General features: G+C 42.4%; 1 protein-coding gene across 3 annotated transcripts in view; it reads right to left on the bottom strand.

Annotated features, from left to right (window-relative positions):
- Positions 1 to 27,257, bottom strand: part of LOC109430448 (beta-alanyl-bioamine nonribosomal peptide synthetase ebony) — a 150,916-nt gene that overhangs the window by 70,643 nt on the left and 53,016 nt on the right. Inside the window, exon 1 of one of the 3 annotated variants that reach the window (XM_029857722.2) lies at positions 13,598 to 13,620. The exons of the other annotated variants lie outside the window; for them this stretch is intronic. The gene's annotated coding sequence lies outside the window, so the exon portion shown is untranslated. Of the gene's footprint in view, positions 1 to 13,597; positions 13,621 to 27,257 lie in introns of those variants that run through there. 3 annotated transcript variants of the gene reach the window in all.

Here is a 27,257-nt window from a genome sequence, read left to right as displayed (position 1 = left end):
TTTCCCAAAAAGTCCTCTTGTAATAATGCCCGAAAATTCATCCAGCAGTTCTCTAAAAACAATTGCACAGGTTTCTCACAAAAAATCCTCCAGAGTTCCCCGGAAATTCCTCCAGGAGTTTCCCGAGAACTCCTCCAGGAATGTTCTGAGAGCTCCTTCGAAAGTTCCCCAGCAATTACCCCAGGAGCTCCCCGGAAATTTCCCCATGAATTCTCCGGGAATACCTCCAGGAGTTCCCTGGGATTTTTCCGGGAATTCCTCCAGGAGTTCTCCAGAAATTCCTCCATCAATTCTTCGAGAATACCTCCAGGAGTTCCCTAGGAATTTTGGAAAAAGTTTCTCGAAAATTCTTCCTGAAATTCCCAAGGAATTCCTCCAGGAGTTCCCCAGGAATTCCTCTTAGAGTTCCCAGGAGACTCTTTCAGGAGTTCCCCGCAAATTCCTCGAGGATTTTTCCAGGAATTCCTTTTATAATTTCCCGGGAATTCCTGTAGTAATTCCCCGGGAATTTCTCCAGGAGTTCCGCGGAAATTTCTCCAGGAGTTCCCCGGGAATTCGTCAAAAAAATTTCCGGGAATACCTCTAGGAGTTCCACGGAAATTCTTCCAGGAGTTCCCAGGGAATTCCCCCAGGAGTTCTCCGAGAATCCCTACAGGAAGTCACCGGTAATTCCTCCTAGAGTTCCTCAGGAATTCTTCTAAGAGTTCCTCGGTAATTCTTCCAGGAACCCTTCGAAAATTCTCCAGGAGTTTCTCTGAGATTCCTTAGATTATTATTATTAATATTTATTAACGACACTTAACCACTCCTGTGGCATTCGTGTCCGATTCCTTAGATATTCTTCCAAGAGTTCTCCTCGTGGAGAACTTCCCAAGCATTTTCCAGAAGAAATCCAGGGAAACACATGAAGCAACACCCGAAGAAGTCCTGAAGATATTCCTGAGGAACTCCTTGAGAAATTCCCAGAGAACTTCCTAGAGAAATCTTGTAGAGGGATTCCGGAGCAAATTATGAAACAATTTCCTATAAACTTCTGGAAAATTTGCCAGGGATCTCCTGGGAACATTGCCAAGGAACTCCTGGAGAGATTCCTGAGGAGCTCTTGGGGAAATTTCCGAGGAACTCCTGTAGGAGTGAACTTCTTCAGGTATTCCCGAACTGATGGAAAAATTTCTGAAGAATACCTTGAAGAATTTACATTGAACTCTTGGAGAAACTCCTGAGAAACTCATTGATGAATTCCCGGGAAACTCCTGCAGAATTACTGGATGCATTTCCTGTAAAGTTCTGAAAAACTACCGGGATCTCTTAGGAAGATTGCTGAGCAGCTCCTGAAGAAATTCGCGAAGGTATGGAGAAATTCCGTAGAAGATTTTCCAATGAACTTCTGGTAGAACTGCTGGAAGAATTCTCGAAGAACTCCTGAAGAAATTCCCAAGGTACTTCTGCAGAAATTTTCGATGTAATCCTGGAAGAATTCCTTAGAAACTTCTGAAAAAAAAAAACTACTGCCAAGGAATTCCTGAAAAAAAAACCTGAAGACCTCCTGAAGAAACTCTTTGAGGAATCCCAATGGAGCTCCTGGAAGAATTTCCGAGGCACTCCTTCAGGCACTTCTGAAAATACCTGGGAGAATGTTATAGAAGAAGTTTTGGATAAATTCCCAAGGAACATCTGCAGAAATTCTCGGGCAACGCCTGTGAACTTCTGGGCGGTTTCCCAGAGGACTTCTGGGATAAATGCCGTGGAACTCCCGAGGAAATTACCGAGGAACTTCTGGAGGAAATCCCGTGGAACTTCTGGAGCAATACCCGTGGACCTTCAGGATGTACTCCCGAGGAACTCTTGTAGGAATTTGCGAGAATCTTCTTAGCGAATTCCCGTGGAACTTCTGGAGCAATACCCGTGGACCTTCAGGATGTACTCCCGAGGAACTCTTGTAGGAATTTGCGAGAATCTTCTTAGCGAATTCCCGTGAAACTTCATTCACAATACGCGCGACGTGAGACGACACATAACACTTATAGTTCTTACAATCGTCAAGATATTAAAATTTACCTTTCGTCGACCGGTTTCGGGCGCGATGTCGCCCATCAACAGGACAATGTCCGACTGATTGCCTTCAGTTTTCGTACGATGTTCGTACACGTCCGAAGAGAAGAGATGCTACTGGGGAGTCGTGTCTACCAGACTAAAAAGACGACTCCACAGTAGCATCTCTTCTCTTCGGACGTGTACGAACATCGTACGAAAACTGAAGGCAATCAGTCGGACATTGTCCTGTTGATGGGCGACATCGCGCCCGAAACCGGTCGACGAAAGGTAAATTTTAATATCTTGACGATTGTAAGAACTATAAGTGTTATGTTTCGTCTCACGTCGCGCGTATTGTGAATGTTGTTACTGTTCTTACGTTGGCACAAATCACGAAAATTTGATAGTCCCGTGAAACTCTTTGAGAAATTCTAGGTATTCTTGCAAGAATTCTCGGTCAACTCAAGGTACTTTCGGTACTGACATTTGCCAGATCGACATCTAGCATAGCCAGTGCTTCTAGCAGGATATGATCCCACTGGTTCGTACAATGGCGTCTCCATTTCACGGTCCAGGCATTGAAGTCACCCACTATTACCACCGGCTTCACCTTGTCAGCACGGTCGTCATACAGTCCAGCGTATGCGTGAGCTGCGCGATCGACCACCGCGGAGGCGCATAACAGCTGCAGAAGAAGACCCCGTATACTTTGGCGGCCACGAAGCCCTCGTAGGTAGCAAACACCAAGTCCTGGACGAGGTATTTATCCGTCGGTCCCATTCGCTACCCAATTGCCGTTGCCAGCGAATCCTCGATATGGGTGCACTATGATAGGGATATCCTTCCCCCACTCAGAAATTGCCTGACAAAGCAGTTGCTGAGCTGCGTCACAGTCAGTGGTTCAGGTTCAGCTGCGTTACATGCACTGTGATTTGTCAGATGCGGCTCTTCTGAAGACCGGACACTTTGGAACTCCCTTGTGTGTTTGCCGTTCACGGATTTCCTGGAGCTGGAACAAATCAAATACTTGGGTGGTCTAGTACAACCTTGTGCCTTGTGGTCTTTGCCGCCGCTTCGCCTACACGGCTTGCTTCTGACAGGGCCTTTGCAGTCCCATGACTTGTGTCCTGGTTCCAGACACCTGAAGCAAAGCTCCGGTGGCTCACGCATGGTCAGTTGGCATACTGCTCGGCTCGCCTTGAGCTTACCTACTTTAACGGACTCTTTGTCGTCCGTCACAGGTAGCTTTTCCAAGACCAAGGTTGTGGTGGCCACCTGCACCTCGCACTGTTGACGCAGTGCAGTGACAAGCTCGTTCGCGTTAGTGATCTCGTCTAGGTTTTATACCTACAGAGTCGCTTCCGCTGTAAGTACGCCTAATACTGCGCACGTCGGCTCCCCGACCCACGAGCTTGGCGTCGCTCGTCTTTGCCTTCAAGATCCGAGTACTGGGACTGTTCGGTCTTCATGACGAGCGCGTCACACTTCTCACGCTTGGCACCTGCCCTCCAAAGTTTTTCAGGCATGGTGTCCCTACGCTCCAGCACCGCTTGCGGTTCCTTCGTGTTCTTCTTTCACTCCACTTTGGTCCAAGGGACGTTCTCTCCCAGACCAGCCCTATTTTGTTGTGGCTGAGGACCAATCAGTGATCGCAACCCCCAGTTTTTTCCGATCAAGGACGGGCTGGCCTTTTCAGCCCCACTTTTCGGACGCCTGGTTGGATTCCGACTTGTCAGCTTTACTACCGACCTTCGGGGTTAACAGCCTAGCCTTGCGGGTGCCGCTTGATAGGTCCTCATCTGACGATCGTCTCGCACGTATCTGCGATTATAAGCAATGGCAGCCGCCACACTTTTGGGGTTCCCCGCGAACGCGAAGACCTTCGTCTGGGCAGACATTGGAACCTTTGACTTTGCGGGCTCTGCCACTGCCGCAGTTGCCACGAGTGGCTGGTGGTCCTGCCTGCCCACCATCATTGACTTCCAAAGCCTAATAAGGGCCTACTTGAGGTCCTTGCTAATATTAGACTTCGCGGACGCAAAGCCAATGGTTGAGTCAAGTTGCTGTGCATCCACCTTCATCGCAGAGAGCCCATCTCGTTTATTGTTGGTAGCAGCCCTCATCAACCACGCTTCGTCCAATACCTCACTGTGCACTACGTGTATAGCTCTCTGCTCCTCCATTTGCTAGTCGCTTCTCGCGAAGGAGTTAATCTCGGCACTAACACTTACTCCTTGTAGATTTTTGTTATTATTACTTGAACTCATTTCAAATCCCACGGGAAAAAAACCAGCCACGCCAGAGTCCTACATGAACGCGGTAAGGGACAAAATACCTCCTCGATCACCCATTCCTGGTCACGGGTCGCTTGACTAACTTACACACGGCTGACACGCAGACAGCCAGGGGGTGGGGGTTCAGAGGCCCCTGAACTACCGTTCCTGCAGCCTGTCAGCCACAAGACTTGGACATCGGCCGAAGGACGTTTGGTTTCTCTGCACGTAAAGGTGTTGTATTCGACGGTAAAGAAGAAAATAGCATCTGGTGGCGTCGCATGAATTACGAGCTGTGTGAAGCTAATAATTCACGATCACAAGGATGCTGGAAGACCGATGACTCCATGGCGAGCAGCGCACACGAATGACTGGTACCAGTAAAGAAGGATGCTATCATTCGGCGTAGATTCAATGGAGCAAAATATTGTAGTCCACCAAGAAAGCTACGGTCTACGGTTATCAAAAACCATAAATCAAATCATATCAAATTAATATATGGCCAACCGGCCGGTACGGATCGACCTTGGCCCTGAATTACCGCAACAGTCACTGATTCACCGCTGAAGAAAATCAAAACGAAAACAAAACCCGAGCAAAACCATATGCATAATTAAAAAAAAATCGGCGCAACCACAACCTGCCACAACAAAGCAGGCGCACTGCGAACGTTTCGCACCCTTCCCAAAGCGTACCACGCGATCACACGCCCGACCGATCGAGCCGAGCTCCTGCTACGCCTACAGGCCTCTCTACTCTACCTATGTCAGCCGTGTCAAGACATTTTATGAGCCTACTAAATGCCGCGATTATCATCGCGCTCGCGTTACGTAACGTGAAAAAATTCCGGTTCCCGGTCAGAAGCTGAACAACAAAACAACAGGTACTTAACTTTTGATTAATTGACTACAAGCTCTGTTGGTGTAGTGCGGTGCAACATCCAGCCCATCCATATGTGAGCCATCCCCTCGGGTCGACCCGGCGATCGTATGGTTGTTGCTTTCGGCTTGGGGCGTATAGTTAGTTGTTCTACAATCAATGGTCAACGAAGGGCTCCTATCCGGGTTATTAGAATTAGAGAATTGAAGCATATTTACTACCAATCAAAATCACTTGCCGGGGATGCCGGTGACTTGATTGGAAGAGCTGAACATGGTTGTGCTAGGGGCGCCGATTGTAGATCCCTACCGGTTTATGCTTCCGATTAGTTAAGTGCTTTGATATGTTCTGAAGATGTTCTGTCTATTACGGGTTACGGTCCCATATAGCCTCCGGCTAGGCAACTTACTTTACTTCCCTGGTCAGACTAAGGCCTGAGTGCCCTCTGCTGTCGTAGGAGTCGTCTCCATTCTACTCGGTACATGGCTGTGCGTCTCTAGTTCCGCGCTCTGCGAAGCGTCCGCAGATCGTCCTCCACTTGATCGACTCACCCAGCTCGCTGAGCATCACGTCTTCTTGTACCGGTCGGATGACTCTCGAGAACCATTTTAGTCGGGTTGCTATCCGAAATCCTGATGACATGTCCCGCCCTCCGAGAGGGTTTCGCGGTGTGGACGATGGTTAGTTCTCTCAGCAGCTGATGCAGTTCGTGGTTCATTCGCCTTTTCCAAGTCCCGTCTTCCATCTGCACTGAGTTCGAAAACTCCGCTGCACGTAGGATCCATGCTTAGTGCCCATAGAGGACTATCAGTCTAACCAGCGTTTTGTACATAGTTAACTTCGTGTGACGTTCGATCGTAGAGTTCTGAGGAGTCCACGATTGCCTGCCACAATGCGTCTCTGAATTTCTCTTCTGGTGTTGTTGTCGGCGGTCACCAGTGAGTTCAAGTACACGAATTCTTCAACCATCACGATTTCATCAACGTCGATAGGAATTCGGAGTGGCGGACGCGGTAATTCCACCCTAGAGCCCTTCGTCATCATGTACATTGTCTTCGATAAATTAATAACTGATCCGATACGCCTGGCCTGGTGTTTATCCCCGCTCTCCTTATTACACCCTCCAAACCAATATTAAACAGCAGTAACCCTCTACAAGATTCGAAGGGACTCAAGAGTGTCCCTGATAATCGAACTACGCACATCACTCGATCCATCGTCGCATTGATCAATCGTATCAGCTTATACGGGAATCCGTATTCGTGCATGATCTGCCATAGCTGGTCTCGATCGATTGTATCATACGCCGATTTGCAATCGATGAACAAATGATGTGTGGGCACGTTGTATGCGCGGCATTTCTGCAACACCTGGCGAATGGCGAACATTTGGTCCGTTGTAGCGCGTTCACCCATAAATCCACCCTGATATTGCCCCACGAACTCTCTTGCAATCGGTGATAGACGGCGGCATAAAATTTGAGAGAGTATCTTGTAGGCAGCGCTCAGTAGTGTGATTACGCGGAAGTTCCCGCAATCCAACTTGTCGCCCTTTTTGTAGATGGGACACACGGTACCTACCATCCGTTCCTCCGGTAATACTCCTTCCTCCCAAATCTCCACCGTATTTTAAAAGTTCGCTTGGTAGTTGATCAGCTCCAGCGGCTTTGTTGTTTTTCAACCGGCCAACAACCTCCTTCTGAATTTCGTGGAGATTAGGGGCTGGAAATCTTTCGTCCTGCCCCACGTGTTCCTAGATCTGTTACCACACCACCTTCGGTACTTGCAACATCGCCATTGAGGTTCTCATCGTAATCGCCACCTCACGCTCGCTCATGAGAAGATTCCCGTGATTGTCTCGGCACATGCCGGCTCGTAGTACAAAACCTCTGCGCGAGCGGTTCAACTTCTCGTAGAACTTCCGTGTGTCCTTAGTGCGGTACAGCGCTTCCATCGCTTCGCGATCTCGTTCTCCCTGCTAGCGCTTCTACCTTCGGAAGACTGAGTTCTGTCTTTTCCGCGTCTGTCTATAACGTGCTTCATTCGCTAGGCAACCCAAATATTTAATTGTATAGAAGTATCATTGAGCAGATAATCATGTAAGAATGAAACGGTGAAGGCTGAGCAACACGTATAGACCCCATTGTATTAAGGGGCTGTCCATAAACCACGTGGTCATTTTTTTGGGACTTCTCAACCCCCCCCGCGTGGTCATTAGTCCATACAAAATTTTTTATTCGTCAATACAAAATGGTCATTGGCCGAACCCCCCCCCCCTCATGACCACGTGGTTTATGGACAGCCCCTAATGTTATTAGCCTCTTCTTAGCAACTCTCCTATATTCTAGTGGCACCCGCCAGGCTGCCAGCAACCTTAGAGAAGATCGTGTAGCCAACCCCGGTGGGAACTTTAGTCGTAAGGCTGACGAAAAGAGGGGTTTGCTTCGGCTAGTCCTGGCGTGATGTGCTCTGCGGGTCAGATCAATGGCAGCCACCCCAGGGACCAAAAAGGACTTGTAATTGGAAGCTCGGTACGTGAGACTGCCGATCTTTCAACTTCATCGGGAGTACCTGCATTCTCGAATATCTACTGAAGGATCGACATCATAGCGCTGCAGGAAGTGTGCAAGATAATATCTATGATGCGAACGTTGGAGGTAATCATACCATCTACCAGAGCTGTGGCTGAGAGTCCACCAAACAGGGTAACCCTAATTCAAGCTGTATAGCGACCCGTGTCAATGAATGAATGATCGAGGGGATGGAAAAGGTGAGTCCTCGTAGTCCAACATCAGCATGTTGAGGTCTTTGTGAGGCAAGGCTTGCTGAGCCTTCGTAAGTCGTTGATGGTGTCAAGCAACTCATGGCAACTGTGGCAGCAGCAGAGGTCGTCAAACTGAAGGTGTCGAAGTCTGACTGAGGCCTTCCCGCATGTCTACCCTGATTGAGGCCTTCACATTCGTGGGTAGCCCGAAGAGTACGCCAGATGCGACCGCCTACGAAAGCGTGCGAGGCATCCGACAGGGGTGGAACTACCAGACTGCACTTTCAAGGCCAGGAGGTAGTTAACCCTGTATGTGATGAGTGCTAGTGTCAGTTAGTTGGACCCTGGCTAGGTGTCTCGGAGAGCGGGGAAGCGTGGGCCTGGAATACCCTGGATGAAGGGAACAGATTAGGACAGGACATGGGGAGGACGCCCCTTGAATCCTAGTGGATTGGTAGATGAAAAAGAGGAAGAAGTAGGAGGAACAGGAGCTTAAGGACGCCCCAGTTAACCAATGATCCTATAAAATGGTAAAGTCGAGGCTATATGCGTACATTTTACATGCGGCTAAATGGAGACATGCACGCACATGGCCTCCACATTATCATCTTATGCAACATCTTATACTATTACCGATTGTCTGGGGTTAAGCCACCCAGACTTGACAGGGTAGATACCAAACGAGAAGAAGTGACGTGTACGTCATCAAGTTGTACCAGTCTAAGTACACATAGTTCTTGAAGGCGATGAGAAGGTATACCAAGCTCACTAATCTTGGATCTTACAGATTCTTGGTGGAAGTGGTTCTTGGTGGAGGTGTCAAGGGTCTCACCGTGGAAGCTACTCTAAAAGTCATAAACCTGGACGAGATAACGAACGCGGAAGAGCTCGTCTCGGCACTACGGCAACAGTGCGAGGTGGAAAGGCCCAGCAGGGACATAATTTTTCTTGGTTTAGCAACCTGTGGCGGACAGTAGGCTGGTGGGTAATGGGTATGTGTTAAACCACCGGAGGTTTGCTTCAGGTGTCTTAAACCATCAGGACACAAGTTGCGTGATTGTAAAGGCTCTGACAGAAGCAAGTTCTGTAGGAGATGTGGAGCTGAAGGCCGTAAGGCGCAATGCTGCACAAGCCCTTCCACGTGCTTGAACTGTTCTGGTAAATCCGCGAGCAGTAAGCACCCGACCATAGCTTCCAGGTGCTCTGCCTTCCAGAGAGCCTCAGCTGATATGCTGGACAGTATGATGACCATATTGACAGGGCGAATTCCGGTGGTAGTAGCGGGTGACTTCAATGTCTGGGTCGTGGAATGGAGAAGCCGAACTAGCGGGTCAGATCCTGCCATGCTATAGATGTCGAACTGGCTAACGTTGCTACCAAAAGTACCTGTTGGGATCAATGGAAATACATCTGGCAACACGGCCATGCGTCCAACTCACATCATTTTAACAGTGGGCTCACCGATGACAACTAGGTTGTCATCGTGATGATGTTTCACACACTCACACGAAAGCATCATCTGTCATCGCCCGCTCTGCAAGATGGCCACTTGCATAGAAGATGTAAATAGTTAGTCCGTGTTGTTATGTTCAATTTTAAGTTGTAAATATGCATGTAGTCAATAAAATAAGTTTTAATTTGTTCGTGTAATTCGTATGTATCATGTCAAAATGCACGGTTACAACAGTGGCGACGAGAAAGTGGGTCTTAAGGACCCCGGAAACAAATCCACGCGAGGGGAAGACGACATAATGGAGTTTTCCCACACATTCATCAATCAGTTTCATCAAACCATCCAGTAGTAGCACGAGAACAAATCAAATCATGTTCTCTGGAACCGCATCAAGGCTTCCACACAGCTACACCATCCGGAACTGTACCATGAGAAGCACTCAGCATCCGAGATGTATGCATCAACATCAAGCAACATCATTCATGCGGAGCACCGTTAAAGTGAAATGGAATGCATCAACATCAAGCATCACCATCATCACGACATGCAAGCAGCTACCAGTCAGCGTTTTGGACATTTTCCAAATCCAAATCAAAAAGACAACCACAAGGATGCAAGTCTACCACAACCATCAACACGGCCGAATCATCGTAGGAATCACGACGCTCTTCAGTGGAAGACCGACCGATGATTTTCCTATTACCGCCAGTCATATCAAGGAGGAGATGTTGGGATCAATGGAAATACATCTGGCAACACGGCCATGCGTCCAACTCACATCATTTTAACAGTGGGCTCACCGATGACAACTAGGTTGTCATCGTGATGATGTTTCACACACTCACACGACAGCATCATCTGTCATCGCCCGCTCTGCAAGATGGCCACTTGCATAGAAGATGTAAATAGTTAGTCCGTGTTATGTTCAATTTTAAGTTGTAAATATGCATGTAGTCAATAAAATAAGTTTTAATTTGTTCGTGTAATTCGTATGTATCATGTCCAAATGAACGGTTACAACAGTACCTTTAGTCGAAATCGAGCGGAGTCGATTATCGACGTTATTTTGTTTAGTCCTTGCTTAACAAGTACTTTGAACTGGAGGGTAGACTATGGCTACACTCGCGGCGATCACCTGGCGGCTCGCTTCAGTATCGACTACAACAACAACAGGCAGAAGGTAGAGGAAGAGGCGGCTAGGCCAAGGTCGAGTCCTCGTATGTGGAAGACATCAAACTTCAACGATGAGGTATTTAGGGAGGCGCTCCGCCATCTGCGAAACCTACTCGGTTTAGGCGAAGACGAGCTTATGGCAGTGCTCTCACGTGCGTGCGATGCAACCTAGGTAAGTTCACCCTAGGGAAGACCTCTGGCTTACTGGTAGACTCAAGCGGTTAACGGACCTGCGCCGCGACTGCTTACGGGCTAGGCGGCGGATGCAGCGAGCACGAACTGAGGATCAGCGAAATGAACGGCAGGTGGTGTTCGCCGCTGCTTAAGTCGCGCTGAAGACTGAGATAAGGGCAAGCTAAAAGGTCTGCTTTGAGGGTCTCTGTCAGAGTGCCAATGCGATCCTGATGGTCAAGACAAGAAGGGTAATAGCTCCTACAGGCCTATCTCCAGAGATGTTGGAGAGGATCCCTCATCTGAAGAACTTGTTGGAGAGGATCAGCGAGAACCTTACCCCGCGTCATGATCCTAGCCCTTGGCCTCCTTTCGTAGGACAGCTGGAGACTTGGGATGGCGATGAGGAGAGGGTCAACGATGAGGAACTTGATGGAATAGTAAAGTCCCATAGCGTGAATAAGGCTCCAGATCCGGATGTAGGTCCGAACTTTGCCATACAAGTAGCTATTGCAGAGGCTCTCGAAATGTTCAGGTCTTCTATGAAGAAATACCTGGACGAGGGAGTTTCCCCAGAGGTTTTGAAGTGGCAGAGCCTGGTTCGATTGATAGAGGCGGGGAGATCACCCGGCCACCCGGCGGTATGTAGCCCAATACGCTTGCTCGACACAGTGGGGAAGGTGCTCGAGAAGATCATCTTCCATAGACTGTTGAGGTACACCGACGATGTAGATGGTCTCTCGAGTAATCAGTGGACCGTGGACGCTATCCTGTCAGTTACCAAGACCGCCGAGACAGCTCTCAAGCGTAAGAGAAGGGGAATTCGTAGTGACCCTGGCTGTAAGGAAGGCGCTCAATAGTGCCAGTATCGCGACTATTGCTGGAGCACTTCTACGTCTTGGCATACCCGGTTACTTGTAAAATATTCTCGGAAGAATCTAGATCCAGTAGCTACAAGAAGGCGTGGAGCGCAAAAAACACGATGGACACACCAGGTGGAGGCGGAAGCGAGTATTGGGCGTGACCGAGGATAGGGAACAACAGCTACAAACCGAGTATTGTGACGTACGATCGTTGATTATGTACTATTGACGACTATGCGTGATTTAATTGAATACGAGCAACAATAGATTACAGATTTCAATTGATGCAGGTACAGTAATCTGTAAATTCGGCATCTGCGCTACCGGGTTGCGTTTTTGATGGAGTGCTGTGATACGAAGATGATTCGACCAGGACATGCCGCGCCGTGCCAGGTAGCGCAGATCGATCAGATCCGACATGACCAGGTAATTAATCAATCAGTCACAACACCTTACACCGCACCGCACCGGTAGAGATCTGACGTACAACCGCCCCGGGCGCACTGTATGGGTTGAATTCTCCGGTGAATCATTTGGCCCCTCGACGTGTGAGAGATTGGATGATGATTGTCGGTTGGACCATTCTCCAGCAATAGTCCTAACCATCCGGGCAGAACAGAACAGACGACGTCCACGCGAGCAGAACTTCTCTAAAACGCGAAAGTATCGGCCCCCCGAAACGAATGTAGGTAATGAGGAAGTGGAATATTAATTAGAAAATGAGATTTGATTGAAGCGCACACTGACTGCCTTTGCAGTGAAGCAACTGACGCACGACCAGTAGTGGCTTGCGGCGACGGCGGCAGCCGCGCGGCGATGGCGATGGCGATGGCAGCATTCTGATGGATAGAATGGATGGATTCCAACGTGCCCGGAGGGGTCCGGCCGGAGCGGGTATTTGCCAACTGTATGTGTTTGGATTGCCGCGCCGCGCGCGCGGTTACATTGTCGACATAATTTAGCGTTGTCAGAATTGAGTGGAACAGCCTGTTACTGCCGGAGATTGGATCGAAATCGTTTGCTGTAATTGATTAATTACAGCTGTTTCTACATCGGATCTGGGGGCAATTGTTTCTTTTTTTTGTGTGGAGTTCAGTGATTTGCCGTTTCTGGCTTTTCCGACACAAATTTCTGTGTCAAATTAATGATAGTACAAGCGGAAAACATGATAAAATGGTGTTGCAACACCGGAGAAATGTCGGAAATGTTATCAATTATGATGAGTTTATAGAGATTCATCTTTCGAGTTGAATGCCCTCTGAGAAAGAAATTGATAGAATGTTTTTAAGCCTTTTCTTCCCCAAGTTACATTTTTAGCCAAATATAAGAGATTCTTAGAATCATTAACAAACTAAAAAAGGGTATAAGGTTTTTTGACGGTTCTCAAAACCTCTACAAAACTAAATGGTCCTCAAAATGTTACTTTAGTCGTCTTGTCTAATATTTTTATTATACTTTCAAGCTAAACGAACAGCAGAAATTTCCAAATATGATCTAAACCTTCCAGTGGTCGCGCTGTTGTGGTGCTCAACCGCGCGATTGCATTTGGAAATATTTGCTTCAGAATTTACGAAATTACTTCGGAACAATACATAAATACAGATGTTTTGGGACCAGCTTCGATCGTGTAAGGGTGACGTAATTTATATATTCGCTGCTCATTCTCACGAGATCCTCATCTTAGATGAAACGTTTCAGCAGAGGCGTCTCTCACGGTGGGTTAAGGGGTGACGTAGCTCCCAAACAACAGATTTACGTAAAAACATAAGGTTGTTTTGAAACTTGTGTTTTATTTGAATATTTACAGGACAACAGTGGTCTCAAGTTATCTGGATAGAGTGTATATATTCCCTTTACAAATTTTGAAAGTGCTACGAATGCTTTTATTTCAACTCTTGATTTTAGCTGAAGCTATTTTAGACAAGTTCATATTGACTCTCTTTCATGGCTCTCTTACTATATAGTTTAAAAGCCACTGCGATACTTACTGGATATGTTATTGCCAGACAGTAACCTTTGATATGGTAGAACGTACCTGGAATCAAAAAAGAAACATAATATTAATAATGGTATTATTTATTTAAGGCGAAACTGGATCCATTTCCTCACTTTTTGGTTTTTGATTTTTTATAAAATAACGAAGCAATATTTTCAAAATCGGTTTTCGTGCACATGTAGAGTATGGATCAAGGTATCTCATGATTTTTTTTTTCGTGGTAGTAAATGTTTTTCATTTTTACAGAAGCTATTTTTGAATATAATTTCACAAAAAAATGGTTTCTGCAAAAATGGAAAACTTTTTCCACCACAAAAAAAAAAATCAGAAGATACCTTGATCCTCTACATGTGCATGAAACCCGATTTTGAAAATATTGCTTTTATTTATATTTAATAAAAAAAAACCAAAAACCAAAAAAAAAAAAATGAGGAAATGCTTCCAGTTTCGCCTTAATGTTGTGAGACAGTGCGCTGGATAGTTGAATAAAAAAATGATTTAAAATAGTTACTTATGTAATAAGCTGGGAAATTATATTTTGGCTCGAGTTTTACATTTATCCATAAAGGCTTACCGAGTTATATAAATTCGATAAGCGCTCAAAACAAGAATTTTGCAATGAGTTGCATTTATAATTGTTTGCTATTTAATAAAGGCTATTTGAAGCGATTTTTCTATGCTACATATTTATCCAAATAAGACAGATTTCACGCCAACTCAAACAAATGTTGGCAGCACCCTCTCGGATTACAATGAAACTTTCTGGGTGTGTAGACCTTGACTACATAAGCCACTTTGCATACTCAGTTTCTTCAAAAATTATCTAGACTATCTTTTGAAAAGGGCTAAACTTTTTTTTACCGATTTTTTTTTCAAATGTGTTCAATAAAAAATAATGACTACTCCTACAAAAAAGTGTTGTATGTGTGATTGTCACACATGTGATTGGAAAAATTCCAAATTGAGCCCTACACTGAAAAAAAATATTTAAAAAAAAAATTCAAAGTCGATTTACAAAAAAAACACCATCTTCGATTTCGATGAAATTTTGTCTCAAGATAGGTAATTATGTTCCCTACCAACCGTCCATACACCACAAGATGGGCACTTTTAAGGAAAAAAAGTTTTTCTAACAAAATCTTTTTCATGTTCAAACGATTTTTTTCAGTGTCTTTTGTTATCAAAAACTAAACCAGTGAAGGTCATAATCATCTCAGAATCCAATGAAACACAATTTGTTAAGAGATATTATTTTATTTAGTCAAGGTGATTTTGTCTTATTCATTCAACCAATTCAATTTTTATATTTAAATAAATACTTTGTTACAAATGGTTTCTTGTAACAAATGGAGAATTTCTTCCTAAATCGTATTTGGAGTTAGCAGCTGCCTCTCAGATTACAATGAAACATTCTGAATGTGCAAACCTTGACTAGATAAGCCACTTTGCATACTTAGTTTAATCAACTCCGAATACGATTTGGGGCGAAATTCGTTATAAGTTACGAATGAGTAACATAGCTGATCACAGTTCGTCTTGCTATTGTTTAGACCATAGCTTCCCAACCTTCGTTTCGCGACCCCCCAACCGCTTGCAGGCACGCTTCGATTGTTTTACGAAAAGCGCAGTGACGACAGACTGGGGGGTCGCGAGAGCCAAGGTTGGGAACCGTGGGTTTAGACCAAAGTGTCTCAAACGGTGCGCCATTGCGTCCTCAGGTGCGCCGTAGTTTTCTGAGCCAAAGAAAAAACTCTCCGTACTCAAAGTCCAAGCAAATTCCCTTGGAACTTACTTTCGAAGTAAATCCACAATATTTTAATCATGCCAAGTATCATAAGCGGATGATCATGGGTTCGATCCCAGCCCCGGTACTTTGTCAGTTGCTCTTCCCCCCGATAGCTCTAATGGATCATGGTTATAGCTATAATAGACCCGGATAATTAGATATCGGCGAAATGGCAACTCATAATGGACCCTCAATCGGACTGGTAAAAGGAACAGCAGCCACACATCAACATCCTCGTGCTCATCATTCTACCATGGACACGGTAGGAAAGTGACAGCAGTACATACAGGGGATTCTCAAAATAACTGGGACAGGTAAAATATTCACTTTTCAAAAAATGTTCAACTCGCTGTAACTTTTCGAAACTTTTCGAAAAGGGCATCATATATTCTCAAATTTTTACTGTAAGTTCATCAACTAGTTGTGTATTAGTGGTCAACATTTAGAAAAGATCGGGCTGTTCTACACGAAGTAATAAAGGTTCTAGAAAAAGGTATAATTATTCGATAGCCAACTTTGAGCTGTTATATCTCCGGATTCAATGAACCGAATGCAATGAAATTTTGATCATTTATGACTTATATAATGAGCTATTAAAAACATTTGACTAAACTTAAAATTCTTTACACGAAAGAAAATTATAACCATTAGAAAATTTTTCTAATATAACACCAATTTATCCAAAACTTCATCATTGTTTCAAAATTCGAGATAGTAATTATAGTTCATTTAAATTCCCTTTAATTGACTTGAATATATAAATGTTTCAAAGAAAAGCAACCAAATAGCCGGCATTAAATTGAAAAGGTAATGGGATTCATATGAAAAATAGATAAGTTTACTAAAAAAACATAGAATAAATTAAATTGCTATAACTTTTTTTCTTATTAATAATTTCAAATTAAGTCAACTAGTTTTCGAAGTTCATTATATTAGTCATAAATGAAAAAAATTTCATTGCATTCGGTTCATTGAATCCGGAAATATAACAGCTCAAAGTTGGCTATCGGATAATTATACCTTTTTCAAGAATCTTTATAACTTCGTGTAGATTGGCCCGATCTTTTCCAAATTTGAACCACTGAACTAGTTGATGAACAGCAAGTTGAACATTTTTTGAAAAGTGAAAATTTTACCTGTCCCAGTTATTTTGAGTATCCCCTGTAGGCTGCCAGTTAGATAAAGTAGAATTAGAATAGAATACATTTAGGCGCTGCACATAAGTGTTGTAAATGCAGCTGCCAATTGGAATCGCTCACGTAGTGCTCCTAGCGGACAAAAGAGCTGTAAATTAGGTTAAGTGGTTAAGAATAAAAAAAATCATGCCAAGTACAGAAGACAAAACAAAAATTAAAAAATTCAAACAAATCTAAACTTTTTATTTGATCATATTAAAAATACGCCCTTTTTAAAATCGTGATGTTTATAAATGTTCATTACCAATGTATTTTGACTCACTCAAAGTAATACCAATCCTTGTGGTCAATTATGATTTTCAAATAGCAAAGTACATATGTACAGATGGGTAAATTATTGACTAAATTGAAAAAAAAAAACACAGCTCAGGTGAGATTTGCAACTAAGCTACCGAGCCAATTAGTGACTCGGCATTTTAGTTGATATAAGGTTCAATTCAAATCTCATCGATCTATATCATCTTCCCCTAAACCGCAAATATGACCATCTCTGTTGTACATTAGTACGGGACAAACATCAAATTCTCGCTCCAGTCGACTTTTTTTATTCCATTTTGGTCCCATATGAACTGTACAAAATTTCAGCGCAATCGGCGAAACTATAATTTAGCGCAACCGGTTCAAAATTTGCATAGGATTTACTATGGGCCCATATAGCCGAGGCGGTAAACGCACGGGTATTCAGCATGACCATGCTGAGGGTGACGGGTTCGATTCCCGGTCGGTCCAGGATCTTTTCGTAAAGGAAATTTCCTTGACTTCCTTGGGCATAGAGTATCTTCGTGCCTGCCACACGATATACGCATGCAAAATGGTCATTGGCAGAGGAAGCTCTCAGTTAATAACTGTGGAAGTGCTCATAGAACACTAAGCTGAGAAGCAGGCTTTGTCCCAATGAGGACGTTACGCCAAAAAGAGAGAGAGTTACTATGGGAAAAGTTACACTTTCAGATAAAAAAATCCAAGAGGTTGCCCCTTGTCTTCCTAATTCAAATCAATCAACGTTTCTTGTAGAATAATCATTTATAAAACTTTCCTTTGAAGACCGCAAAACGATTGGGTGCTTGTGGAAAAAGTTATTGATTTATTACCGATTAGTGATCCAATGAACGGCTTTTTGTTTTGTTTTATTTTGTATTGTATTCATTATCGTTTTATTTTGTTTTGTATTTGTTATCGTTTTTGAGTAATGGCCAATTTTGTTGAAAAATGTCCAAATGTATCATGTAAGCTTTTTTTTTGAAAAATCATAACTCAAGAACGAAGCATCGTAGAAACAAAGTTTTTTTCAGAAAATGAAAGCAAATTTTTTCAGAAATTCCAAAAAAATATGAACTGGAAAATGTTTTCCACGAAATTTTTCACCATTAAGAAAATTCATAAAGAAGAGCCGGTAAAACTATGCCCGAACTCGCGGAAAATTTTCAAAAAAATATTTTTGAGAAGGTTATGTGATCACTGATCACTATGATCACTGAAATTTTGGAATGCACATTTTTTTTCTTTCCTGAGTTATGGTAAATTTTGTGAAAAATGAGCATGTACGCATTATGGTTATTTTTCACATAATTCGCCATAACTCAGGAACGAAAAAATGTGCATTCCCAAAATTTCAGCGATCAAAGCTTATAAAATTATCTTCTTAAAAATATTTTTGTGAAATTTTTTGCGAGTTCGGGCATAGTTTTTCCAGCTTTTCTTCATGCATTTTCTCAACGATGGAAAACTTTTTCCATTTCATATTTTTTTGGTTTCCTGAGAAATTTTGCTTTAATTTTCATTAGAAAAAACTTTGTTCTACGATGCTTCGTTGTTGAGTTATAATTTTTTAAAGAAAAGGCTTATGTGATACATTTGGACATTTTTTCAAAAAAATGGCCATAACTCAAAAACAAGAGAAAAGTGCATTCCAAACATTTCAGCGACTAAAGCTTACAAAATAACCTTCCCGAAAATATTTTTTTTGTAAATTTTCCACGAGTTCGGGCATTGTTTTCCGGCTTTTCTTTACGAATTTTCTCAACAGTGGGACATTTGGTGGATAGCTTTTTCCAGTTCATATTTTTTTTGATTTCTGAGGAAATTAGCTTTCATTTTCTAAAAAAAACTTTGTTACCATGATGCTTCGTTCTTGAGTTATGATTTTTCAAAGTAAGTAGTGTCAGGGGAAAACAAAAAAAAACCATCTAAGTTTTCCGGGAAAATAGGCGACTCTGAATTTTTATCAATTTTTTTGTTCATATATCCATGAGCCCTGCCTGTGGAAAAAGTTTCATGAAAATCTGAGACCCTTCGGCCAAAACCCGTACGGTAATGAAAAAATAAATAAAAAGAAAATCGCGTTAAGTACTGTTCCTTTGAATTCCACTAATAACTTGCATCCTTTGACAGATACGTATTTCGACCTCAACTGTAAGGTCGTCTTCAGTGTCTTGTACTTGAGTCGAGTTAAGTACAAGACACTGAAGACGACCTTACAGTTGAGGTCGAAATACGTATCTGTCAAAGGATGCAAATTCTTAGTGGAATTCAAAGGAACAGTACTTAACGCGATTTTCTTTTTATTTACAGATATTCCCCTAACAAGCCCAGGTTAATCATCAATAAAAAAATGCCCACAAGCATTGTATTGTTAAATTAGCGATATGCCACATTAGGCAAAGTTGTGTGTTTTACTATGCAATGGCATACATGAGACCGCGCATAACTCGCAAACGGCATGACCGATTTGGTTCGTCTTTGTTTTGTTCTGTTATGAGACAATCACATGAAAGAATTGTGAATTTTTGAAATTTGATTTTCAATGCATTTTGTGGATCGGTACTTCCCAAGAAACATTTTATAGTGAAACAGACTAAAAGAGGTTCTTAAAACCTTCACAAAACCAAAATAACAGGCATTAGGTTTTAAAGCGGTTCTCAAAACCCCTTCAAGACTAATTGGTCATCATAATGTTACTTGGGTTGAAAAACACAGTAGCCAAGACAAAGTTTGCCGGGTTCAGCTAGCTATCTATAATTTTGTGGAATATAAAAAATGTAGAGTCAGACATGAAAAAGTTATTGTAAAAATAAAACTGTCTTCTAAGGGCTGCCGGTTAGAAACCTAACGTATCTTGAAATGTTACAGCGCTACAAACATGGCGTCTTCCGCAAAGTTATTTCTAACAACATTTTCTGCAACTCTTGTGAAGACTTTAACCTAGTTTCTTAAAAGATCCTAAATAGTTATGTATGCAACAAGTTGCAAAATGATGATTTTTTCAGCACTAGTCGTACATTTATCCAACGAGGCTTGCCGAGTTAGATAAATACAATGAGTGCAGAAAAAATCGGGTTTTGCTACGAGTTGAATACCATTTTTTTGTCATAACAGAAAATTAAGTTTGAATAGATTTTTTTCTAGGTTACAAAATTTTTCAGCATGAGGTACGACTGAGCACCATGGTCAATCAACCTAATTTAATATGCAGTTCATCCTACTTTTGATTACACACACGAAAGTGAATAAAAAAAGATGTTGCCAAAAGTACCGAAACATGCTACTTTTCAGCATAAATGTAGGAAAGTAGGGTAAAAGGGTATAATGCGCCCCACCGGGGCAAAACGCCCCCCTTCATTTTCTAGCGATTCAAGCGCTTTTTGCATGCGTGATCGATTAGAAATCTCAAATATTGAAGAATAATTGCCATCAAGCTGGTCCGTTAGCGGACTGGTGCAGAAAAGCAATGAAAATTTCAATAAGTCTGAAATCGAGGCTTTTGGCGTAATATTTTACCTCTTATAAGCTGACTTCATTGTAAACGAAGCTAGTTCTGTTCGCTTGTGTTACTTTGCAACTTTTATTCAGTTAAACACTTGTTGAAAGACCCTCCTAGGATAAGCATGTGATGGAATTATCCCCTGGGACAGTTTTATCACGGGGCTGGACGTTTTTCTTTTGATGGGGCGTATTGCCCCGTTTGTTTTGAAAAGCCAAATTTTGGAACGTTTTCGAAAAACGATTCAAAGCTTCCATAGCCACCTCTCCAAAGGCTTAGTTCGCATGCAACACTTCAATAACTTTAGTAACAACGATTTGCAGTGAACAATAGATGGAATAAGGCGCTAGTTTCAGATATATTGCCATTTCTGCTTAGGGGGGGCATATTATACCTGTTTACCCTAGTACTTTTCGGCACCTTTGTTTTAATGAAAAAAGTAGGATGTTTTAGCGCTCTTCGCTCACTGAAAAGTTGACATTTTCACAACGTGATGGCAAAATTAAATTTTCCATCTCATTTTTGGTCGAACATGTCGTGTGGGGATGCAATGAGTATCGCGAGGTCAGATCTGAGCTGCATAAAATTCTCCGGGTCCGAGGAAAACAACAGAAACCCGTTAGAGAAGTGTTGGCAGGACTTGATTTGGAATACATGAACCTGATTTACCAGTTTTTGACACGTGTTGATGTCAGTGTTTGATGTAGTACGTTCCTTGTTTTCGTTGTCCGCCTTTTGGTTTTGTTGTTCGCCCCTATCTGTCGTCGTCCCTTTCCGTTTGTCCTTTTCTCGTCGTTGTCTACCGATAAAAGTCCTTTCTTTTAGGTTCCGTTACAGATATGGACAATTTGTCCTATCAGTGTTTTTAGTATAAGTTAGCAAATAATTTAGTTTTAAACCCATAAATCCGTCCTTCCCAATTGTATTTTATTCTTTTTTTTAATCCTTAACCTCGAAACAGCCGCGAGTACTTCGACTTCCCACACTAACATAGTTTTAAGGTAGTAATAAATTGTAAAATGTAAAATCAATGCAAAAACAAAAGATTTCGGCTCAGTTATGCCCATGTGGCGCCCGAATAAGTAAAAAAAATCTCATTTTTGGGATGATTGACCATTTTTCCAATAGTTGCGTTATCAAAATAAAAAAAAAATCTCATAATCTCAAAACCCTCGATAACGCCATAGTTGCAGCGTTTGAAAACGATTCAGCGCAATAATTGTTGTAGAACATGCAATCACAAGAACTTTATATAGCACACCGCAAAACACAATAAAATAAAATTAGAATTTTGACTGGTGTCAAAGACTAAAGCTGTTAGTACACAGGGTCAAATTTGTCCAAAAAGAAACCGATGCTCAAACATCTTGTTTGACTCGATCGAATTTGCATTAGTGTCAAACTGGTGTTGTTTCTTGAGTTCTTTCCTTGTCAAATATTTGACCCTGTGTAATTCAGACTTGGTGTCTCGAATCGACCATTCGTTAACCGCATAGCCTTTTTCTGCCCAGTCAACCAGTCATCGTATAAGATGTTGTATAAGATGTTAAAGTGGAGGCGATATGCGTACATTTTACATGCGCCTAAATGGAGGCATGCACGCATATGGCCTCCACTTTATCATCTTATGCAACATCTTATACGATGACTGGTTGTCTGGGTGGGGAGGGAAGTTTATCCAAAGTCTTTGGAAAGTCGTTATTTGGTTCAAGGTATGATTGCCAACACCTTAGACTCAAGCAACGCCTAAATTTATCCTGCAAAAATATCCATGATTAAGAGTAGGAACTCCGGACCTGCTGAAGCACACCTAGAATCCCATTCGTTAACAACCGAAACGGCACAAGTCGGCCGGCTTCATGCCCACTTGACCGGCATCAATTACACTTGATTTAATAACAAAGCTATATGGGTACATACATCAGTGCATCACTAGGTATGGCAGGCACGGAATACTCTAAATCAGCAAAGCGAACAACGATGACGATGACTTTGTTGTCTACCCAGAAGTGAGGGAAGCAACAAGCAAGCAAATAAAAAAAACTCTTCCCATGCTTACTTGCGGCAATTTTGTGTACAGATTGGTGCTCTCGTCAGTCAATATTGCGTGTACAGGAGCATCCATTAATTACGTCACGCAAAATTTGTTCGTTTTCAACCTTCTCGCTCCCTCCTATGTCACACTTTTGGTATAGGACCTTAACATTTTGTATGGGTCGTCACACCTTTCGAAACCATCCCCCTTCTTCACACTCAAAGTGTGACGCAATGTATGACCGTTCCCTAATGGAACGGGCTGGAACATCTTTGTAGTACGATCAACAATTAATGAATTTGGCAAACATTCGCGCATTGTCTTGTCATTAGCATGCCGTCAATACCGCGGAGGTAATAATAGCTTCATCAGAGTATGATTCGTCAGGATTGGGTTTTCTGCTGATCCATTGTATGTAGTTTAAACAGTCTAATTGATCCGGCTTATTTGAGTACCTGGTTAGGGATCAACAAACGTTTTCGATATAACCATATAGTTATTCTTAGCGCCGCCAGTTGAGGAAGTTTGATGGAGCCTTATTCCAGTCGACGTTGTTGGGATGAGATAGCAATTAGTGTCAACGATGACACTCAGAGGTATTTGTCCAACTTCCAAATGTTTGCATTTAGCAAAGATGCAATATCCGTTCGGAATAAAGTTTATGTTTTGCTGTGTGCAGCGTAGTTGTCCCATCTTCATAGGGATGTCCATAGAATATGGAACAACTATGCTGCATATGGCAGTGTTGGTTTTGTCACATTTGAAAAACTAACTAGTATACTGAGGTGTCATATAGGTAATTCGATGTCGGTCGAGAAACTTTTGTATCTAACTTACCTATTTAGATTCCTTGAGCTTCGACAAAGAGTAGCTACGCGCATGCAAACCTGTCGCACGATATACAAAAAATGGAATCTTTGTATCTTCCCACTTGGGCGATGTGGTTCATTGGACGCAAAAGATTCGCTTCGATTGATCGGTCCTTTGATTGCTACTGTAAATAGCATATTTATTGCTTGTTTTATGGGGTGCAGATTTTGCTTAGCAATTTAGGAGATCAATTGGAAAGGTTAACATGTTGTTCTGTTAGTATATTAATAAATAAAGATCGCGGAGCAAATACACTGATCTCAAAGATAAAAGGAGAATTGCTTTCCAGTCGACGTTAGACCACTCCTCCAGAAGTAGATTAGAACAATAGAGATCAAGGTTGATGGCTTGTTAAGGATCTTGCGCAACAACTTCGCTTTATAGGTATTTAATAGAGGCTGATTGCGCACGTCAAACAGTAGGTATCAAGTTAAGCTGAACGCAGTAGTTAGCCCAGAGGCACCCACCAACAGCTAGTGATTGATTACCGTAATTTTACCGATCAACGTAATTTAATTGCAGCCTCGTTGAATATTCCCCAGGCTTATTCTGCGCGGCGTGTGAGGTGAGACGAGTCGAATGAGGTGACAAAAGTCGACTCGCCCCATTTGATTTACATTAGTCGTCTCACGTCACGTGAAACGAAACCGTCCGTCTCACCTCACACGCCGCGCAGAATAAGCCTGCCCTTTAGGATATTGATTGTACCGCCTAGTGCCTAGCGCATATCAAATACGCTGCTGTAGGGAAGGTTCCACCCAAAGTGACCCCAAGTGCGATACGCTGACAAGTGCGCGTCAAATAGCGCAGTTTGCGTTTCTAATAATAGTTCTTACAAAAGGCAGCGACTGGCGTGAGTGAAGCTGGAACAGAGATGCCTAGTGCCCAGCTGAAGGGGCGTGGGGGAAGTCCAGCGTATCTGATTTCCCAGGTATGGATTAATTACAATCCCATTCTTCGGTCGAACAGTTTTGCACAGTGACTGCGTCCGAAGGTATGAATAATTGATAACAAAATAAATCAGCAATGAATCGATGGCTAAGCTTATGCCTATCCCTTTCAGATCCAAAACTAGAATCAATGGAAATGTGAATCGTCAACACGAACAAATTAAACACTGTTTCGCATGGTAATAAACGATCTATGGAAGAATTATAAAGTATTTTAGAAAGGGTGCTTGCTCAAATTTAAACATTGATTTTGGATGGATTATGTAATTAATTATCATACATTATGTATGATGATAAAGCATTGATTTTTTGGGGGATCGAAAACCATTTTTTGTTCATCAGCTGGAGAATCGTGCTGTGAATATTTCGGAAGGTACCAGCGTAGAAGAAACACAATTTTCGTCACTGGCAAGAATCATTTCGTTCAACCAACACCCGCACACACAGAGAAAACGGTGAATCACAGATGACACCTGGAGGAAAACAAAGGAGTGAAGGAACGACAAAGCAGCAGTTGAGCGAGTAAAAATACAAGTAAAATAAATAAGTTTAATCACCGCAAGACTTTGTCATAATTAATTTTAATTGGATTTTTTCGGTGATATGAATACTACTCAAAGTTAGAGGCGTAAGGAATGTAATGAAAGAATACGGTGGATAGATACGCAAGCGAGCGATAAGAGAAATTGAACAGAAATTGAAATTAACAGAGGGCCATTGTTGAGCAACTATCAAGGAAACCTTAAAGGAGCATCCGGAATCTCGGGACAATTTCTTGTAGAGATTCCGGAAAGAGTTCTGATCTAAACAATTGCGAAATCTATAAAAAAAATATTCTCAGGTGGATCACTGCAAGAAGTCCAGTAAACAACTATAAAGAAAACCTGGAAAAGCTTTGAAAGAAATCACGGGAAGAACTCCATGAGAAATATAAGCAATAGCTTCTGTAAAAAATCCAGAAGGAATTCCGAGAAAAATAAAGAAACAGTCCAGGATAATTCAGAAAAAAAACTGAGAGGGGACCAACACCGGAAGAAATCTACTAAGAGTAGTCAAGGGAGAAACTTGGGGAGAAATTTTCAAAAGAAATCCCGCAAGAATTTTTAGAAATTATCCCAGCTGAAACCCCTGTAGAAATCCGAAAAAAAAAACTCTAGAAGAAAGTTCACAGAAAGTTTCTCTAGATATCCCGAGGGAACTCCTGTAGAGATTTCATGGAAAACACCTTGAGAAAGCCTCGAAGAAACTCTTGAATAACTCCTGTAGCAACTGTGGCAAAAAATCCGAGAAGATATTCTGGGGAAACCCCAAGAGAATCAACGAAAAGAATCGCGGAAAATTTTCAAGAGAAAACCAGAATAAAACTCCAAGGGAAACTTCTCAGCAATATCTGCGATACATGCTTAAGAAACCCTTGTAGAGCCCTCGAAACGCAGGAGAAACTTCGGGAAAAATCCCACAAGGGACTCTGAGAGCAAAACCTCTGGAAGAAATGTCGTAGGAGCCCCGTGTAAAACTCTAGAAGATTCACAGGAAGAATACTGGGAAGAATTGTGCGAACCTTAGAAAAATGCTGGCAGGAATGCGAAATTATCTCCAGAAGGAATTCAATTTTTAAAAAGGAATATCAAAATGCGTAAAAAGTACGGAAGGAAACTTATTTGCGACAAATCTTGGGAGGCATTCCAAGAGGTATTTTAAGGAAGCTCCAGAAAGTAACCTTGGCGGAATTTTTGAAAAGAAGAATTCTTGCAGCGGAGTTTCTAGATGGATATTATCTTCCAGATTCATCAGCGTCCATATGGAATCGGAATGAAATTCCCTGAGGGTTGCCGGTTATTCAGGGTTTCCAGGCAGTAGACACCCTGTCTAATTCTGATCCAACAGAATTACAAAATTCTAGAACATCCCAAGAAACACGACTTGTTTCTAAGCCAGTAACAGCAACCTTAGTGCAATTTATTCACTGTCCGTATTACGACAGAACATAATTGCTTTTTCTTTGAAACCCAAAAAGCGCAGATTCTGAATTCTTATGCAACATAAACGCGAAGGAATGATAAAAAAAATGGAAAAAGATTTTGTCCAGACTCGAACCATGGACACCAGTAGTATAACCTACTCACCTAACATACGCTATCAAGAGCTCTGTGAGAGAATTGATACTCAACGCACCATAAAAGCTACTGAAGTTACTTGTTACTTTATTGTACCATCTTTGTCACAAGCTAGAGAACTGTCAAAATGAAAAGACGCTCAAGTTTTGTGTAACGTATTTGGAACCTAGTCTGAACAAACAAACCAGAGTTAGATGTTTCATGCATGTTACATAACACATTTAATGTAAGCTGACTGTATTACCACTTGTGAGCAATATGTAAGCTCCGCCTCCACGAATCGATGTCAAACACGTGGTAATCACAAATTATGAAACAAAGACGCAACTTCACGTATCTCGGAGTATAAATGCAACTCAACTGACAAGATGAATGTTTCGTGTGCTTCTAGTGCAACTCATTTAGACCAAAGCATAGAAAGCCACATTCTGGATGATGTTGCAGGTGCTGCTTGGGATTCTAGATGATGTTGCAGGTGCTGCTTGGGATGGATATGAAACCTGAAACTGTTTGGAAGTTTACCCTCAATCCAGTATGCTGTAAATTCTTCAAGTGAATCGAAATAGGGTATTGGTTCCCTTCTTAAGCATGTGGCTCCCATTTTCATCCTACGAAAAACAAGGGATTGAAGCGCTGTTTGTTTTGTTTCTTATTTTTGTATTTTTTGTTAGAAGTGAGCACCCATGAAAACAAAAAGAACAGAATCAATCGGCGCCGTAATCGCTTGTTTTCGAATAGGATGAATATGGGAGCGTGAGATTAATGATGGAACACACACCCTATCCAATTCCCAGTTTTTCTTAAACCTTGAAGATGGCAACGAAACTGTAGAGTACCAATACAAATCCATAAGGCGCTGTCCATAAACTACGTAGACTCATTTTTGGCCATCTGAGACCCCCTCCTAGACTTTTATTCATACAAACATTTCGAAATTC

The sequence above is a fragment of the Aedes albopictus genome, chromosome 1 (genome assembly GCF_035046485.1).
Source record: "Aedes albopictus strain Foshan chromosome 1, AalbF5, whole genome shotgun sequence".
Taxonomy (NCBI): domain Eukaryota; kingdom Metazoa; phylum Arthropoda; class Insecta; order Diptera; family Culicidae; genus Aedes; species Aedes albopictus.
Note: the sequence above shows the minus strand (reverse complement) of the source record. Positions and strands in the feature narration are given on the sequence as shown.